At 35.2% G+C, this 18,719-nt stretch overlaps 1 protein-coding gene and 1 pseudogene across 1 annotated transcript in view; one reads left to right on the top strand and one right to left on the bottom strand.

The window, feature by feature from the left end:
- The window catches only part of LOC126936113 (olfactory receptor 5M1), a 270,162-nt gene that overhangs the window by 192,085 nt on the left and 59,358 nt on the right, over positions 1-18,719 (bottom strand). The window lies entirely within an intron of this gene.
- On the top strand, positions 577-16,016 carry LOC126936425 (putative olfactory receptor 5AK3; annotated as a pseudogene).

The raw sequence follows: 18,719 nt of genomic DNA, 5'->3' as shown, positions 1-18,719 counted from the left end.
CCTCATTCATGAGCCAAGGTAGGAAAATTGGACTATATGGACTGCCCTAGTGGTTGGGCATTTTTGGAGGTCAAGTGTGTGTAACTGAGAAGTGTCCTAGATACGAAGTGAGTGCAGAGTTCCATTCTCCCGCGAGGGAAATGGCCGGGGATGGATGAAGCGATTCTCGGGGTGTGCAAAAAAATCTCCAGTAGTGGAGGTTGAGTACACAAGGAAATGTTCAGACACAGAGACTGACCAAAAATGGGAAACAGAAATTCTAGGCCTAGAGGACAAAGGAAAGAGGGAGCCAAAGAGAATCCCTTTGACATTTTCCTGGATAGTCCTTTGGGGAGAATGCTGCAGGTTTGGAGAGACAACCCTCTAACCAGGGACAAGGAAAAGCAAAAGATGATAAAGTATTCCTGTTTTATCTGGCCCAAAGACCCCATTCATAAGCCTTCGGTGTTGTGGCCTAAATTTGGCTCAGATGAGCATTGGGTGTGCCAAGCTTTAATTCTCTATGTGAATGATAAGACCCCATCCTCACAAGAAAAGGCAGGGTATGCTCTTAGCTGAATCAAGGAATTAGTCCCCATGTTCCCCCTCAAAGAAGAAGAAAAAGAACCTAGTAAAAAGCCCTTGCCCAGCAAAAAGCCCTGGACCCCCTATCATGCTTGCCCCCTCCATATATCTCACAACATAGGGGACAGGAAGATCAAGGAGCAGCAGGTGGGTCAGAGAAAGAGAGACCTGGAGACCATGGGGAAGACGAACCAACTCCTCCTTTAAATCCTTAATCCAAATTTAAGAAAATAATTAGAACAGTGTAAGAGGAATATTGTGAACTTCCCTATTCCTTCCACACAACAGGCATCGAGCATGTTCCCTCTTAGGGAAGTTCTCATGGGACAGGGAGAGATTGGCTTTGTAAATGCTCCTCTTACAACTACTGAAGTTAAGAATTTCAAGAAGGAAATAAATTCACTCCTAGAAGATCCCCTCATTTTAGCAGACCAGCTGGACCAATTCCTAGGACCTGGATTTTACACCTGGGATGAAATGATATCTGTCATGAATATCCTGTTCACAAGAGAAGAAAACAGAATGATTAGGAGATGGGGCATGACCATTTAAGAGAGGCAACACCCTCTCGGGCAAGAAGTTTTGCCAGATGAACAAAAATTTTCAAATGTCGATCCCAAATGTTAATAATGATCCCAGGGACCGGGCCCAAAAGCAAGACCTCAGGAAACTATAATTAAAGGGATCAAAGAGTCCACTCCTGGCACACAAAATGTCTCAAAGGCATTCAAGATTTAACAAGAAAAAGAGGTAACTCCCTCTGCATTCCTATAGAGGCTCAGAGATCAAATGAGAAAATACTCCAGATCAGATCCAGAGGACCTAGTAGGGCAAGGCCTTTTGAAGATTAACTTTGTAACTAAGAGCTGGCCTATACAAAAACACTGATGAATGGAATGAGAAACCGATTGAGGAATTACTGAGTGAAGCTGAGAAGGTCTTCGTAAGAAAAGAAAAGAAGCAGAAACAAAAAGCCAAAATCATAGTTTCCACTGTGGAAGAGGTAGTCAGGAAAAGGTTAGACCAAGATCTCCCTCAAAGGAGATAAGGTTTTGACACAGAGAAAGAAGAGAAATTCAGGGAAAACTCCTAAGACAAAGTGGATGTTACAACTGTGAAAAGCCAGGACATCTTAACAGAGAATGTCCTGAATGGAAGAAAGAAGAAAAGGTTATCCCTCTCATGACTACTGATGAAGACTAGAAGGGTCAGGGGTTCCTTCTGAGTAGGTCTCACCAGGAACCCTTAATAAATTTGAAGGTGGGACCATGCTCAACATGACTACTTATCAGGGAAATGCAAGTCAAACTACAATGAGATACTTCTTCATGCTTGTTAGTATGGCTGCTATTAAAAACACAAAAGATAAGTGTTACAGGGATGTGGAGTAAAGGAAACCCTTGTATACTGTTGGTGGCAATGTAATTTGGTACAGCCATTATGGAAAACAGTATAGAGGTTCCTCAGAAAGTCACTACTTCTGGTTATTATCCAAAGGAATTTAAATCAGGATATCCAGAAGATATCTTCATGCCCATATTTTTGCAACATTATTCACAATAGCCACAATATTAAAACAACCTAAATGTCCATCAATGAATGAATAACGAAAAGGTAGTACACACACACACACACACACTCTCTCTCTCTCTCTCTCTCTCTCTCTCTCTCTCTCTCTCTCTCTCTGAAATAGTACTCAGCCTTTAAAGAACAAAGGTGAAGGTATTACACTATCTGACTTCAAACTATATTATAAGGCTACAATAACCAAAACAGCATGGTACTGTTTTGACACAATCACAGATACATAGATCAATGGAACAGAACAGAAAACTCAGAAATAAAGCTGCCCACCTACAACCATCTGTTTTTTGGCAAGGCCAACAAAAATAAGCAATGCAGAAAGAACTTCCTATTCAATAAGTGGTACTAGAATAACTGGCTAGCCAAATACAGAAGATTGATTTCACCATATACAAAAATTACTCAAAATTGATTAAATATTTAAATGTAAGACCTCAAACTATGAATATCCTTAAAGAAAACCTAGAAAATACCCTTTCTCAACATCAGACTTGGCAAAAAAATTTTGGCAAAGTCTTCAAAAGCAACTGAAAAAAAAACAAAAACTGACGAGTGAGACCCAATTAAAAATCTTCTTCACAGCAAAATAAACTATCAATAGAGTAAACAGACAACCTACAGGATGGGAGAAAATATTCACAAACGATACATCCAACAAAGGTCTATATCAACAATCTGTAAGGAATTTAAACAAATTTATACGCAAAAAATAAACAACCTCATTAAAAAGTGGGCAAAGAACATGAACAGACTCTTCTCAAAAGAAAAAAAAAATATGCAGCCCACAAACATGAATAAAAATTTTCAATATCACTAATCATCAGAGAAATGTAAATCAAAACCACAATGAGATAAAATCTCAAACCAGTTAGAACGGCTACTATTAAAAAGTCAAAAGACAACAGATGCTTGCCAGGTTGTGGAGAAAAGGAAATGCTTATAGACTGTTGGAAATGTAAATTAGTTCAGCCACTGTGGAAAGCAGTCTGGTGATTTCCAACAACATAAAACAGAGCTACCATTTGACCCAGCAATCCCACTACTGGTGTATACCAAAAAGACACAGGCACTCATATGTTCATCACCATGCTATTCTCAATAGCAAAGACATGAAATCAACCTTCACGCCCATCAGTGGTGAATTGAATAAAGAAAACGTGGTACAAATAAACTATGGAATACTATGCAGCCATTAAAAATAATGAAATTATGTCTTTTTTAGCACCATGGATGGAGCCGGAGGCCATAATCCTAAGTGAATTAATGCTAGAACAGAAAACCAAATACTGCATGTTCTCATTTATAAGTGGGAACTAAACATTGATCACATATGGACATAAATGTGGAAATAATAGACTCTGGAGACTACTAGGGGACAGGAAGGGAAGAGGGTATGGGTTGAAAAACTACCTATTGGGTTGTATGCTCACTACTTGAGTACAATATATTCATGTAACAAACCTGCACATGTACCTCCTGTATTTAAAATAAAAGTTGAAATTTTTAAAAAATTATATGTGTTTGTGTGTGTGCATGTGTGTGTGAATGTATGTATGAATTAATCCATTTTCACACTGCTATCAAGAAACTACCCAAGACTGGGTAATCTATAAAGTAAAGAGGTTTAATTGACTCACAGCTTCTCATGACTGGGGAGACCTCAGGAAACTTACTATCATAGCAGAAAACAAAGGGAAAGTGAGGCATGTCTTACATGGCAGCAGGCAAGAGAGAAGAGTGCAGGGGAAAACTGCCAAACACTTTTTTAAACCATCAGATTGCAAGAGAACTCACTCACTGTATTAGTCTGTTTTCACACCACTGATAAAGACATACCCTAGACTTGGCAATTTTTAAAAGAAAGAGGTTTAATGGACCTGAAGTTCCACGTGGCTGGGGAGGCCTCACAATCATGGCAGAAGGCAAGTAGGAGTAAGTCACGTCTTACATGGATGGCAGCAAGCAAAGAGAGAGAGCTTGTCCAGGGAAACTCCCATTTTTACAACCATCAGCTCTCATAAGATGCATTCACTATCACGAGAACAGCATGGGAAAGACCTGCCCCCATGATTCAATTACCTCCCACCAGGTCCCTCCCCCAAGACATGGGAATTCAAGATGATATTTGGGTGGGGACAAAGCCAAACGTATCACCCACTACCACGAGAACAGCATGGGGGAAACTTCGCCCATAATCCCATCACCTCCCACAAGGTCCTTCACTTGACACAAGGGGATTACAATTTGAGTTGAAATTTGGGTGGGTACATAGAGCCAAACCATATCAGTGTAAATACATACATTTATGTGTGTGTGTGTGTGTGTGTGTGTGTTTGTCCACATAAAAATCAAACTTTTCTGCACAGCAAAAGTAAAGTAAAAAAATTAATATTGAGATATAAATAAACCAAATATCAACTCTTATAAAGGAGGGTACTTAACTGAAAATACCAATTTTAAAACAAAATACTTTTTTAGATGGCAACATATATAACAGATAATTCACATAAAATAAAAAAAATTATTCTGAGAAATATAAAACGATATCAACCTGTTTCATATGAGAAAAGGGCAAACAAAATATATTATTTTTCACTTATAAAAATAACAAATTTTAATAAAAGTTTTCTAATTGTCTATTAAAATTTAAGGAAATAGTCACTAGATTTGGTAGAAGTAGTATAAATTGGTACAGCCTCTGGAGGGTAGCTGAGCAATAAGTATCAAAAGTTATCATTATTATACCCTTTACTCAGTTTTCTCTCCAAAATACCTTTTAAACCTACAGATATATTCACAATAATTTACAGTAACATTGTTTATATTAGTAAAATATTGAAAACAACCTAAATGTCACCAACAGGTGGGGGAAAGAGTCTAATTAAACAGAGTAATGAATGCAACTGTTCAATAAAATATAATATAACCAATAAAAAGAGTGAGGCTTCTCTCTTCATACTGATGGAGACAAATCACCCCCAAAAATGTGAATAATACGTGTGAATAAGACATACATTGTCTTTGTTGCAGGTGGAGTAAAGTATATGAACAAAATATGTTTTCAAATGCAAGGCAAGTCTTGTATGTCCGGAAGAACAACAAGAGCTTGTAACAGTGGTGATCCCCAGGGAAGGAAAATGAAGATCAGAAATCAAGGGATAGGTGGGGACATGGTTTATACTCCATACACTTTCATATTTCTGAGTTTTTTACCATGTAGATGGTTTGTTATTTATCCCTCACACTCAAAAAAAGAGAAGGTGAGGGTAAGACATAAAAGCAGGAAGAAAGAAAAAAGAATGAAGAAAGAGAAGAATAAAAGGGAGGAAGAAGGTTAAAAATAAATTGTCAGTAGCAGGGCAGTTCTCAAAAATGAAGGCAAAAAGTCCCTGATGGCATTAAAACAAGAATTTTGTTCCCCCTGGAGAGCTTAACTTTGCTTCAGCAGAAAATAACTAGCAAACATTGTTTTTCCAAATTACATCTGAGCTCCTGGAACCTCAGGTTCTCCAGGGAGTGGGTATTGATCTCTCATGCCCTGGCTATATTCTCGCTGATGAGGACGAACTGAAAAGACAGACCTTGGTGAGCAATCAGTGCCAGCTGCCAAAAGAGAATGTGTAGGCAACCTCAACGTAAGTAAAACAAAGCAAATAGCATTTTGTTCAAAGTCTGCCATGTATCATGCCAGTGCATGGTGGAAATTTTGGAGCAAAAGGTTAATCACATCCCCAGCATGTTTCACCTCAAAACCAGGAGGAATTATTTCATCCCTGGTAGTTTGATTCAGCTGAGTATTACCTGGGAAAGAATATGAATGAACAAACAATTGAATGAATCCATCAATCGACTGATCAATGAAGTAACCAATACAATATGCCTTTAACGTATTATTTGCATTGTTTTTAAAGTCATTTGCTGGGCATACCTTCCATTCTCAGCCCCGTGTTGGGAATTTACATAAATTTCCTCACTTAAACCTCACATCACTGCACAACAGACCCTATTTTTTGGCCTTCATTTTTAAACTTTTTATTAGGAAATATAGATTCACAGGAAGTTTCAAAGATAATAGGGAGAAGTCTCATATATCCTTCACTCACTTTTCCCTCAATGGTTCAATCTTACATAATTATAATATGACATCAAAACAGGATTTTGATGCTGAGACAATTGTATGTATAGCTCTATGCCATTTCATATGTGTGTAGATTTGTGTAGCTACCACTGCAGTTTAGATACAGACTTGTTCGATCACAGATCTCAGATTCTACATATCTCCTTTGTGCTACCCCTTCTGGTCATACCACACCCCTCCACTAACCACCCCAACCTCTAGCAATCACCAATCTGTTCTGTATTTCTATAATTTTGTCATTTTGATAATATTTGTAACTCGAATTACATAGTATACGACCTTTTGATGTTGACTTTTTACACTCACAATAATGCCCTTGAGATTCATCCCAGTTTCTGCATTTATCAATAGTTTATTCCTCTTTTATTTTGAGTAATATTCCATAGTATGGATGTGCCACAATATGCTAAACCGTTCGCTTATCACAGGGCATTTGATTGTTGATAGTTTTTGGCTACTACCAATATAAATGTTACAAAAAATTTTGTACAGGATTTTGTGTGAATATAAGTTTTATGCAAATATAATTGCCCACAAGTCCAAGGACTGGGTTGTATAGTAAGTGTATGTCTAGCTATCTATGCAACTGCCAAACTATTTTCCAGAATGACCACCATTTTCACCAGCAATGTATAAGAGACCTAGTTACTATGTCTTTGCCAGCATTTGCTATTGTCTTTGCTTTTTCATTTTAGCCATTCTGCAGTGATACCTCACTTGCAGTGTAGTGATATCTCATTTTGTTTTTACTTTGCATTTCCCTAATGGCTAATGATGTTGGACACCTTTTCATGTGCTTATTTACCATCCATATAGCACTTTTTGGTAAAATGTCACTCATGTCATTCATTCGTTTTCTAATTTGATTTTTTTTCAGTTTGAGAGTTCTTTATATATTCTCTAAATGCATTTCCTTTATCAGATAGTCTGTAGTGTGCTTTTTCGTCCTCTTTAACAGAGCAAAAGCTTAATTTTAATGAGATTCAATTACTGAGGTTTTTGTTGTGGGGGAGAGGGATTGTTCTTTTGGTGTCATAGCTAAGAACTCTTCACGAGACCTATCCTAAAAATTTTGCCCTGAAGATTTTGTCTTACATTGCTGTCTAAAGAGTTTTAAAGTTTTATATTTTACATTTAAAGCTATGATTCATTTTGAGTTAATTTTTATATAAGGCATGGGGTTTAGGTTGGGGTTCATTTTTTTGCCTATGAATATCCAATTGTCTCAGCACTACTTACTGAAAAAAGGCTTCCTCCATTGAATTGTTTTTCAACCTGCTCAAAAATCAAACGGCTGCACTCGTGTGGATCTATTTGTCAGTTCACTATTTTGTTCCATCTTTGTATTTATCATTCCACCAAAACCACAGTGTTAATTACTGTTGATATATAAAAACTCTCAATGTTAGGTAAAGTGATTCATCTCATTTTTTTCTTCTTTTTTAGAACTCTGTCAGCTATTCTAACTTCTTTGCTCTTCCCTATAAATTTAGAATATTCTTTTCCACATACTGAAAATAACTATGCTCAGATATTGATTGCACTTTTGTTAAACCTGTACATCAATATGGGGAGAACAGACACCATTATATTGAGTCTTATAATTCCCAAATGCAATATATCTTTTTTTTTTTTTTTTTTTTTTAGATCACAACAGAGATTATCTTTAATTGCAGATTTGAAAGGTACTAAATTCCAGTATTCAGAAGATTCTTGGGTATAGTATACCTATTGTTGCTCCTGCTGAATTTGGCCATGTTGAATTTAATAAATAATCTGAAAGTCTACATATTTTTTTTTCCTGTTTCTTTTAGTAACCTTTTTTTTTTTAAAAATTTATTTATTATTATTATACTTTAAGTTCTAGGGTACATGTGCATAACGTGCAGGTTTGTTACATATGTATACTTGTGCCATGTTGGTGTGCTGCACCCATCAACTCGTCAGCACCCATCAACTCGTCATTTACATCAGGTATAACTCCCAATGCAATCCCTCCCCCCTCCCCCCTCCCCATGATAGGCCCCGGTGTGTGATGTTTCCCTTCCTGAGTCCAAGTGATCTCATTGTTCAGTTCCCACCTATGAGTGAGAACATGCAATATATCTTTATTTAGATCTTCTTTGATTTCTTCCATCAGCACATTGTAATGTTCATCATCAAGTACTATATTGGTTCTGTTAGATTTATACTTAAGTATTTCATTTTTTGAACATTATCAGTGGTACTGTGTTTATTCCAGTTCCCACATGTTTAATGCTAATATGGAAATACTATTGCTTTTTTATAACTATCTTGTATTCTGTAACTTTTCTGAACTCACTTGTTACTTCCAGAAGTTTTTGGTATATTATTGGAATATTCTACATATACCATCATGTCATCTACAAATGACAGTTTTATTTCTTCCTTTCTGATCTGTATGACTTTTATGCCTATTCTTCCTTCACTAAGTAGAACTTCCCCAACTATGTTGAACAGCACTGGGGAAAGTGAATATTCTCTCCCATCTGTTCCCAGTTTTAGGGGCAAGCATTCAGTTAGCAACTATTATAAAGTAGGATGTTAGCTATAGGTTTTCCTGTAGATATTATTCATCAAGTTGAGGAAGTTGCCCTATTTTCCTAGTGTTCTGCATTTTTTAAATCATGAGTAGATGTTGAATTTCATCAAATTCATAATGTTCATCTATTTATATGAACCTGTGATTTTTCTCCTTTGGACCTGTAATATACCCAACTTGGTCACTGCGTATAATTTTTTACATATCACTGAATTCTATTTGCTAATATTTTGTTAAAGATTTTTGCATCTATAGTCATTAAAAATATTGGGCTATGGTCTTGTTTTTTGTGTGTGCCACTTTGTCTGCTTTTGCTAACAGGGTAATACTGGATTCATAGAATAAGTTAAGAACTGTTCTTTCCACATCTGTTTTCTGAAAGAAATTGTATAGAATTGAAGTTAATTCTTTTTTAAACATTTAGTGAATTATGCTGTGATATTGTTAAAAGGAAGTTTTTACGTTATAAATTCTATTTTCTTCATGGCTGTAGGGTTACTCAAATTATCAATTTCATATGGGTTAGCTTATACTTTTCAATTTATTTATGTCATTTCAGTTGTCAAATTAATATGTGTATAGATGTTTGTAGTATTCTCTTATTCTCTTTTTGTGTCTGCAGGGTCTGTAGTGATATCCCTGTTTTTCTGGACTTCGTAATTTGCATCTTTTCTCTTTTATCTTTTTTTTTATATATATACTTTAAGTTCTAGGGTACATGTGCATAACATGCAGGTTTGTTACATATGTATACTTGTGCCATGTTGGCGTGCTGCACCCATCAACTCGTCAGCACCCATCAGCTTGTCATTTACATCAGGTATAATGATGTAAACTTTCTGGAGGTTTGTCAGTTTTATTGTCTTTAAAACGAGCCTCTCTCTCGTCTCACAGTTTTCTTTCCATTGCTTTTCTGTGTCTAATTCATTGAATTCTGATCTTAGCCTTACTATTCTCCTTCTTCCGCTTGCTTTGGATTTGTTTTGTTCTTCTTTTTCTACATTTTTGAAGTAGAGGCTTAGATTATTGATTTCAGCCTTTTTCTTTTTTAAAATATAAGCATCTAGTATTCTATGTTGTCCACTAAACATTGATTTAACCGTACCCCATAAATTTTAAGTACTGTATTTTTATTAAGTTCAATATTTTGTATTTCCCTTGTGACTGCCTCTTTGACCCAAAGATTGTTTATAAATGTGTTATTCTGTTTCCAAATGCCTGGAGAATTTCCTGTTACATTTCTGTGGTTTATATCTCCTTCAATTTCTTTGTAGTCAGGAACACACACTGTGAATTCTATTCTTCTAAAATTATATAGATTATATACAATCTCTCTTGATACACATTCTGCAAGTGCTGGAAAAAACATGTATTCTACTCATGTGAGGTGGACTGTTGTATAACTAATTTTTTTAAAGGTAATTCTTTTTTTTTTTCAATGACATCCTGTTGGTTGATGGTGGGTGCTGGGTTCTTCTATATCCTTGCTGATTTTCTGTCTAGTTGTTCCATAAATTGCTGAGAAAGAAATATTAAATTCTTCAACTATAATTGTATATTTGTCTTTACCTCAACTCAGTTTATTATTTTTTCCTTTATATATATTGTAGCCCACTTTTTTGGTGCCTACACATTTAGGATTGCTATTTCTTCATGATGGATTAACATTTTTATTAAGTAATGTCTGTCTTTGTCCTGGTAATATTTTTTGCTGTGAAATATACTTTGTCTAACATTTATATAGCCACACTTTCATTCTCTTAATTTGTGTTTGCATGATATATTCTTTCCTTCTTTTTATTTCAAAGCTACATGTGTTACTATATTTGAGGTGAGTTTTTTAGTACACAGAATATAATTGTGTCATTTTTCTTTCCATTCTGCCATACTCTTTCTTTTATTTGTTATTAAATGAAAGATACATGAAACATCAGAAAGTAAGAAAGGTTTAAAGAGTAAAATATAACAAACTTTTCTTCTCTTTTGAGTTTTTAAAATTATGTTTGAGAGTTGAAGCAAAAATTATAACACTATCTAATGTGGTACTCAGTGTATGCAGAAGAATTATTTAAGACAATTATAAGTGTGAAAGGGTAAAGATGTTAAAAAGGACGTAAGGTTTCCACGCTTCACTCAAACTGATAAAATGGACTGCAATTATGATTTACAGGCATACCTCAGAGATATTATAGGTTCAGTTCCAGACCACCTCAATTAGGTGACTATCACAATAAAGCAAGTCATACAAATTTTTTGGTTTCCCAGTGCATATAAAAGTTTACACTATACTGTAGTCTATTAAATGTGCAATAGCATTATGTCTAAAAAAACTATATGGCTTAACTAAAAAATACTTTATTGCTAAAAATGCTGACACAACAACACTAAATGGGTGCATGCTGCTGGAAAATGGTGCTAATAGACTTGCTTAATGCAGGATTGCCACAAACCTTTAATTTATTTAAAAAATACAACAATACAGGTAAAGCACAATAAAACAAGGTATGCCCATATAATGCAACACCTAAAGAAGCCACTAAAAATGCTATACAAAGATATCTAATAAAAACACCACAAAAAAATATCACTATAGATGCATCAAAATGGGATTATAAGAAAAAGTTTAAGTGACGCACAGAAATGCAGGGAAAAAAAAGAGAAACAAGAAAGAAAAAGAACAGTTAATTTTAAAAATGGAAGGCAACTGTAGCATATCAAGAAAACATACATTGTTTTCTTCATTTTTAGAAAAATAATGGTCATAAATTCCCATTGTAAAAGTGAAAGTAGAAGTTCAGAAGTTTATAAGTTTGGAAAATAATGTTCTTTTTCACCTAATCCCACATCCATGAATAACTGTACTTGAATTTGCTGTGCACACTTTCTGGCAATTATCCATGAATAAATATAGACAATGGAAGCAAGAGACAGTAGGAGTGAGAAAGAGTGTGATTTTTCAAAGAGTCCACAATCTACATATATTTTTGGACAGGAGGGATTCTTTATTTTCCTTTTAATTTTTATTTTAAGTTCAGGGGTACATGTTCACAATGTGCAGGTTTGTTACATAGGTAAATGTGTGCATTGGTAGTTTCCTGCACAGATCATCCCATCACCTTGGTATTAAGCTCAACATCCATTAGCTAGTCTTCCTGATGCTCTCCCTACACCCACACCCAACAACAGGCCCCAATCTGTATTGTTCCCTGAAATGTGTTCATGTTTTCTCATTATTCACCTCTCACTTATAAGTGAGAACATGTGGTGTTCGGTTTTCTGTTCCTGTGTTAGTTTTCCTGAAGATAATGGCTTCCAACGCCATCCATGTTTCTGCAAAGGACATAATCTTGTTCCTTGTCCACCAGTATTTCACTGGGTGTAATTTTTTTTAATCCCAGTCTATCATTGATAGGCATTTGGGTTGATTCCATGTCTTTGCTATGTGAATAGTACTGCAATGAATATATGTGTGCATGCATCTTTATAATAGAATGATTTATATTCCTCTGGGTATATATCCAGTAATGGGATTGCTGGGTCAAATGGTATTTCTGCCTCTAGGTCTTTGAGTGACCATCACACTAACTTCCAAATAGTTGAATTAATTTACACTCCCACCAACAGTATAAAAGAATTCCTTTATCTCTGCAACCTCACCAACGTCTGTTGTTTTCTGATTTTTTAATAATTGCCACTCTGATTGGCATAAGATGCTATCTCAATGTGGTTTTTATTTGCATTTTGTTAGTTATCAGCAATACTGAGCTTTTTTTTCGTATGTTTATTGGCCTCATGTATGTCTTTTTTTGAGAAGTATCTGTTCACATCCTTTGCCCACTTTTTAATGGGGTTGTTTGTTTTTTGCTTGTAATTTTAAGTTCCTTGTAGACTGGATATTAGATCTTTGTCAGATGGACAGACCGCAAAACTTTTCCCCAATTCTTTCTATTGTCCCTTCACTCTGATGATAGTTTCTTTTGCTGTCCTAAAGCTCTTTAGTTGAACTGGATTCCATTTGTCAATTTTTGCTTTTGTCAAAATTGCTTTTGGTGTTTTCTTCATGAAATATTTGCCCATGCTTATCTCCTGAATGGTACTGCCTAGATTTTCTTCTAGAGTTTTTGTAGTTTGGGGTTTTACATTTAAGTCTTTAATCCATCTTGAGTTTATGTTTGTATAGGGTGTAAGGAAGGGGTCCAGTTTCCATTTTCTGCATATGGCTAGCCAGTTCTCCCACCACCATTTATTAAATAAGGAATTCTTTCCCCATTGCTTTTGTCAGGTTTGTCAAAAATCAGACGGTTGTAGGTGTGCAGTCTTATTTCTGAGTTCTCTATTTTGTTCCATTGATCTATGTGCCTGCTTTTTTTTTTTTTTTTATTTTTTTTAACTAATACCATGATGTTTGGGTTACTTGGGTTACTAGAGCCTGGTAGTACAGATTAAAGTCAAGTAGGGTGATGCCTCCAGCTTTGTTCTGTTTGCTTAGCATTGTCTTGGCTATTCTGGCACTTTTTTTGTTGTTGTTCCATATGAATTTTAAAATAGTTTCTTCTAATTCTGTGAAGAATTTCAATGGGAGTGTAATGGTAATAGCATTGAATGTATAAATTGGGCAGTATGACCATTTTCATAATATTGATTCTTCCTACCCATGAGCATAGAATGTTCTTCCATTTGTTTGTGTCCTCTCTGATTTCCTTGAGCAGTGGTTTCTAGTTCTCCTTGAAGAGTTCCTTGATTTCCTTTATTACCTGTGTTCCTAGGTATTTTGTTATCTTTGTAGCAATTGTGAATGGGACTTCATGATTTGGCTCTCTGCTTGCCTGTTGTTGGTGTATAGGAATGCTTGTGACTTTCGCACATTGATTTTGTATCCTGAGACTTTGCTGAAGTTGCTTATCAGAATAAGAAGCTTTTGGCCTGAGACGATGGGGTTTTTTAGATATAGAAATATGTCATCTGCAAACAAAGACAATTTGACTTCCTCTCCTCCTATTTGAATACGCTTTATTTTTTTCTTGACTGATTGCCCTGGCCAGAGCTTCCAATACTATATTGAATAGGAGTGGTGAGACAGGGCATCCTTGTCTTGTGCCAGTTTTCAAGAACATTTCCAGCTTTTGCCCATTCAGTATAATATTGGCTGTAGGTTTGTCACGTATGACTTTATTATTTTGAGGTATGCTCCCTCAATACATAGTTTATTGAGAATTTTAACATGAAGAGATGTTGATTATTGAAGGCCTTTTCTGCATCTATTGAAATAATTATGTAGTTTTTGTCTTTAGTTCTGTTTATATGATAAATTACATTTATTGATTTACTGGGTAAGTAATGAAATTAAGGCAGAAATCAGGAAGTTCTTTGAATCTAATGAGAACGAAGAGATGAGGTACCAGAATCTCTGAGATGCAGCTAAGGTGATGTTAAGAGGGAGATTTACAGCACTAAATGACCACATCAAAAGGCTAGAAAGATCTCAAATGTACAACCTAATATCATGACTAAACGAACTAGAGAACCAAAAGGAAACAAACCCGAAAGCTAGCAGAAGACAAGAAATAACCGAGATCAGAGCAGAACTGAAGGAGACAGAGACATTAAAAACCCTGTAAAAATCAATGAATCCAGGAACTGGTTCTTTGAAAAAAAATTAATAAAATAGACCACTAGCTAGATTAATAAGGAAGAAAAGAGTGAAGAATAAAATAGATACCCTCAGAAATGATAAGGGGGATATCCTGCTGACCCCACAGAGATACAAACAACCATCAGAGAATACTACAAACACCTATATGCACATAAACTAGAAAATCTAGAAGAAATGGATAAATTCCTGGACACATAACACCCTCCTGAGACTAAACCAGGAAGAAATCGAATCCCTGATAGACCAATAGTAAGTTCTGAAATTGAGGCAGTATAAATAGCCTACCAACAACAACAACCACAAAAAGCCCAGGACCAGACAGATTTACAACTGAATTCTACCAGAGGTACAAAGAGGAGCTGGTACCACTTCTACTGCAACTATTCCAAACAATTGAAAAGGAGAGATTCCTCCATAACTCATTTTATAAAGCCAGTATCATCCTGATATCAAAACCTGGCAGAGATACAACAACAAAAGAAAACTTCAGGCCAATAGCCCTGATGAATGTTAATGCAAAAATCCTCAATAAAATACTGGTAAACTGAATCCAGCAGCACATCAAAAAGCTTATCCACCATGATCAAGTAGGCTTCATCCCTGGGATGTAAAGTTGCACTGAAGTGACTGAATTCCATCTTCTGGGATTTGGTGTCCAACAGGAATTTCGGCATGTCCTTTTCATTGTACTTCTTCTGATCTATGTGACCTACCTGGTAGGAAATGTTGGAATTATCTTACTCATCAAGACTGACTCCAGACTTCAAACACCCATGTACTTTTTTCCTACAAAATTTGGCTTTTGTTGATATCTGTTACACTTCTGCTATCACTCCCAAGATGCTCCAAAGCTTCACAGAAGAAAAGAATTTGATATCGTTTTAGGGCTGTGTGATACAATTCTTAGTTTATGCAACATTTGCAACCAGTGACTGTTATCTCCTGGCTATTATGGCAATGGATCGTTATGTTGCTTCACTATCCCATGATCATGTCCCAAACAGTCTACATCCAATTGGTAGCTGGTTCATATATTACGGGCTCAATAAATGCCTCTGTACGTACAAGTTTTACATTTTCTCTGTCCTTCTGCAAGTCCAATAACATCAATCACTTTTTCTGTGATGGTCCCCCAATTCTTGCCCTTTCATAGTCCAACATTGACATCAACATTCTAGATGTTGTCTTTGTGGGATTTAACTTGATGTTCAATGGGTTGGTCATCATCTTTTCCTACATCTACATTATGGTCACCATCCTGAAAATGTCTTCTACTGCAAGGAGGAAAAAAATCCTTCTCCTCATGTGCCTCACACCTGACAGTAGTAACCATTTTCTATAGGACACTCTCTTACATGTACTTACAGCCTCAGTCTAATAATTCTCAGGAGAATATGAAAGTAGCCTCTATATTTTCTGGCACTGTTATTCCCATGTTGAATCCTTTAATCTATAGCTTGAGAAATAAGGAAGTAAAAGAAGCTTTAAAAGTGATAGGAAAAAAGTTTTGTTAAATTAGACACAGTTGTTAAAACTCGACACAACAAAGCAACCAGCACAGCTAATCTGCCAAAACTTAATGTTTCTAAAATAGGGAGCATGTAGAAAAATCTCAAATTAACCATCTAACATCACACCTAGAGCAATTAGAAAAATAAAACCCAACCAATCTCAAAGCTAGCAGAAGAAAAAAAATAACTAAAATCAGAACAGAACTGAACGAAATTGAGACCCCAAAATTGAGACAAAGAATCAATGAAACCAAAACTTGTTTTTTTTTAAATAATCAATAAAATTGGTAGGCTTCTACCTAGATTCGCAAAGAAAAAAAAAAAAGGAAAGATCCAAGTAATCACAACCAGAAAAGACAAAGGTGACATTATAACCAATCCCACAGAAATACAAAAGATCCTCAGAGACTATTATGAACACTTCTATGCAAATAAACTAGAACATCTAGAGGAAATAGATAAATTCCCGGAACACACAACCTCCCAAGATTTAATCAGGAAGAAACTGAAACTCTGAATGAACCAATATCAAGTTCTGAAGTGAAAGCCAAGTGCCATCCAAAAAGGGGCCCAGACAAGACAAATTTGCAGTCAAATTCTGCTAGATGTAAAAAGAAGAGATGATACCAATGCTATTGAAACTATTTCAAAACATTGAAGAGGAAGAACTCCTTTGTAACTCATTCTATGAAGCCACAATTACCCTGATACCAAAACTTAGCAAAGACAAAACACAATAAAATAAAATAAAACTACAGGCAAATATCCCTGATGAACGTAGATGCAAAGCCAACAATGAAATACTAGCAAATCGAATTGAAGAGCACATCAAAAGTTAATTCACCATGATCAAATAGGCATCATTCTTGGAATGCGAGTTTGGCTCAAAATATACAAATTATTAAATGTGATTCGCCACGTCAATAGGATTTAAAACAAAAACCATATGATCATTTCAATAGATGCAGAAAAATCCTTTAATAAAATCCTACGTCCCTTTATAATAAAAACACTCAACAAACTAGGCATCAAAGCAATATATCTCAAAATAAGTGCCATCTGTGACAAAGTCACAGCCAACATTATAATGAATGAGCAAAAACTGGAAGCATTCCCCCTTGAGAACTAGAACAAGGCAGGAATGTTCACTCTCACCATCCCTATTAAACATAGTACTGGAAGTCTTAAGTAGAGTAACCAGGCAAGAGAAAGAAACAAAAGGCATCTAAACAGAAAAAGAATCAAACTATCTCTCTTTGTGGACAATATGATTCTATATCTAGAAAACTCCAGACTCTGCCAAAGGGCTCCTGAAACTGATAAATGACTTTAGTAAAGTTTTAAGTTACAAAATCAATATTCAAAAATTAGTAGCATTTTCATATACCAATAAAGTTCAAGCTGAAAGCCAAATTTAAGAATGCAATCCCATTTACACTAGCCACCAAAAAAATAATAAAATACTTAAGAATACATCTAACCAAGGAGATGAAATATCTCTACAAAGAGAATTACAAAATATTACCCAAAGAAATCAGAATGACACAAACAAATGAAAAAGCAGTTCATGCTCATGGATAAGAATAATCAATATCATTAAAATGGCCATACTATCCCAAGCAATCTACAAATTCAATGCTATTTCTATCAAACTAGTGATGCCATTTTTTTACAGAATTAGAAAAACTATTCTAAAAGTTATATGAAACCACAAAAGAGCCCAAATAGCCAAAGCAATCCTTAGCAAAAAGAACAAAACTGGAGACATCACATTACCCATTTCAAAACATACTATAAGGCTACAGTAACCAAAACAGTGTGGTACTAGAACAAAAACAGAAACATAGACCCATGGAACAGAATAGAGAACCTAGAAACAAAGCTACACACATACAGCCATCTGATCTTCGATGAAGTCAACAGAAGTAAGCAATGGAGAAAGGACTTCCTATTTAATAAATTGTGCTGGGATAACTGGCTAGCTAGCCATATGCCAAAAAATGAAACCAGACCCTACCTTTCACCAGACACAAAAACTAATTCAAGATAGGTTAAAGATTTAAATCTAAGGCCTCAAACTATAGAAATCCTAGAAGAAAACCAGAGAAATGCCATTCTGGACATCAGCCTTGCGAAATAATTTATGACTAAGTCTTCAAAAGCAATTGCAACAAAAAAAACATTTGACAACAAGTATACATATGTAACAAACCTGCATGTTATGCACATGTACCCTACAACTTAAAGTATAATAATAATAATAATAAATAAATAAATAAATAAATAAATAAAAAACATTTGACAAGTAGGACCTAATTAAATTAAAGAGCTTCTGCACAGTTTATATATATATGTGTGTGTGTGTGTGTGTGTATATATATTTTATATGTCAACAGAGTAAGCAGACAACCTACAAAACAGAAGAAAATATTCACAAACTATGCATCTAACAAGAGTCTAATATCCAGAATTTATAAGGAACTTAAACAACTCAACAAATATAAAAACAAATAACCCTATTAAAAAGTGGACAAAGGACATGAACAAACACTTCTCAAAAGATATACAATCGACTAACAAACATATGAAAACAATGCTTAACATCACTAATCACCAGAAAAATGCAAATCAAAACCACAATGAGACAGCCATCACACACCAGTCAGAATGGCTATTATTAAAAAAGTCAAGAATAAAACCAATAGA

Source organism: Macaca thibetana, chromosome 14 (assembly GCF_024542745.1).
Source record: "Macaca thibetana thibetana isolate TM-01 chromosome 14, ASM2454274v1, whole genome shotgun sequence".
NCBI classification, from domain to species: Eukaryota; Metazoa; Chordata; class Mammalia; order Primates; family Cercopithecidae; genus Macaca; species Macaca thibetana.
Note: the sequence above shows the minus strand (reverse complement) of the source record. Positions and strands in the feature narration are given on the sequence as shown.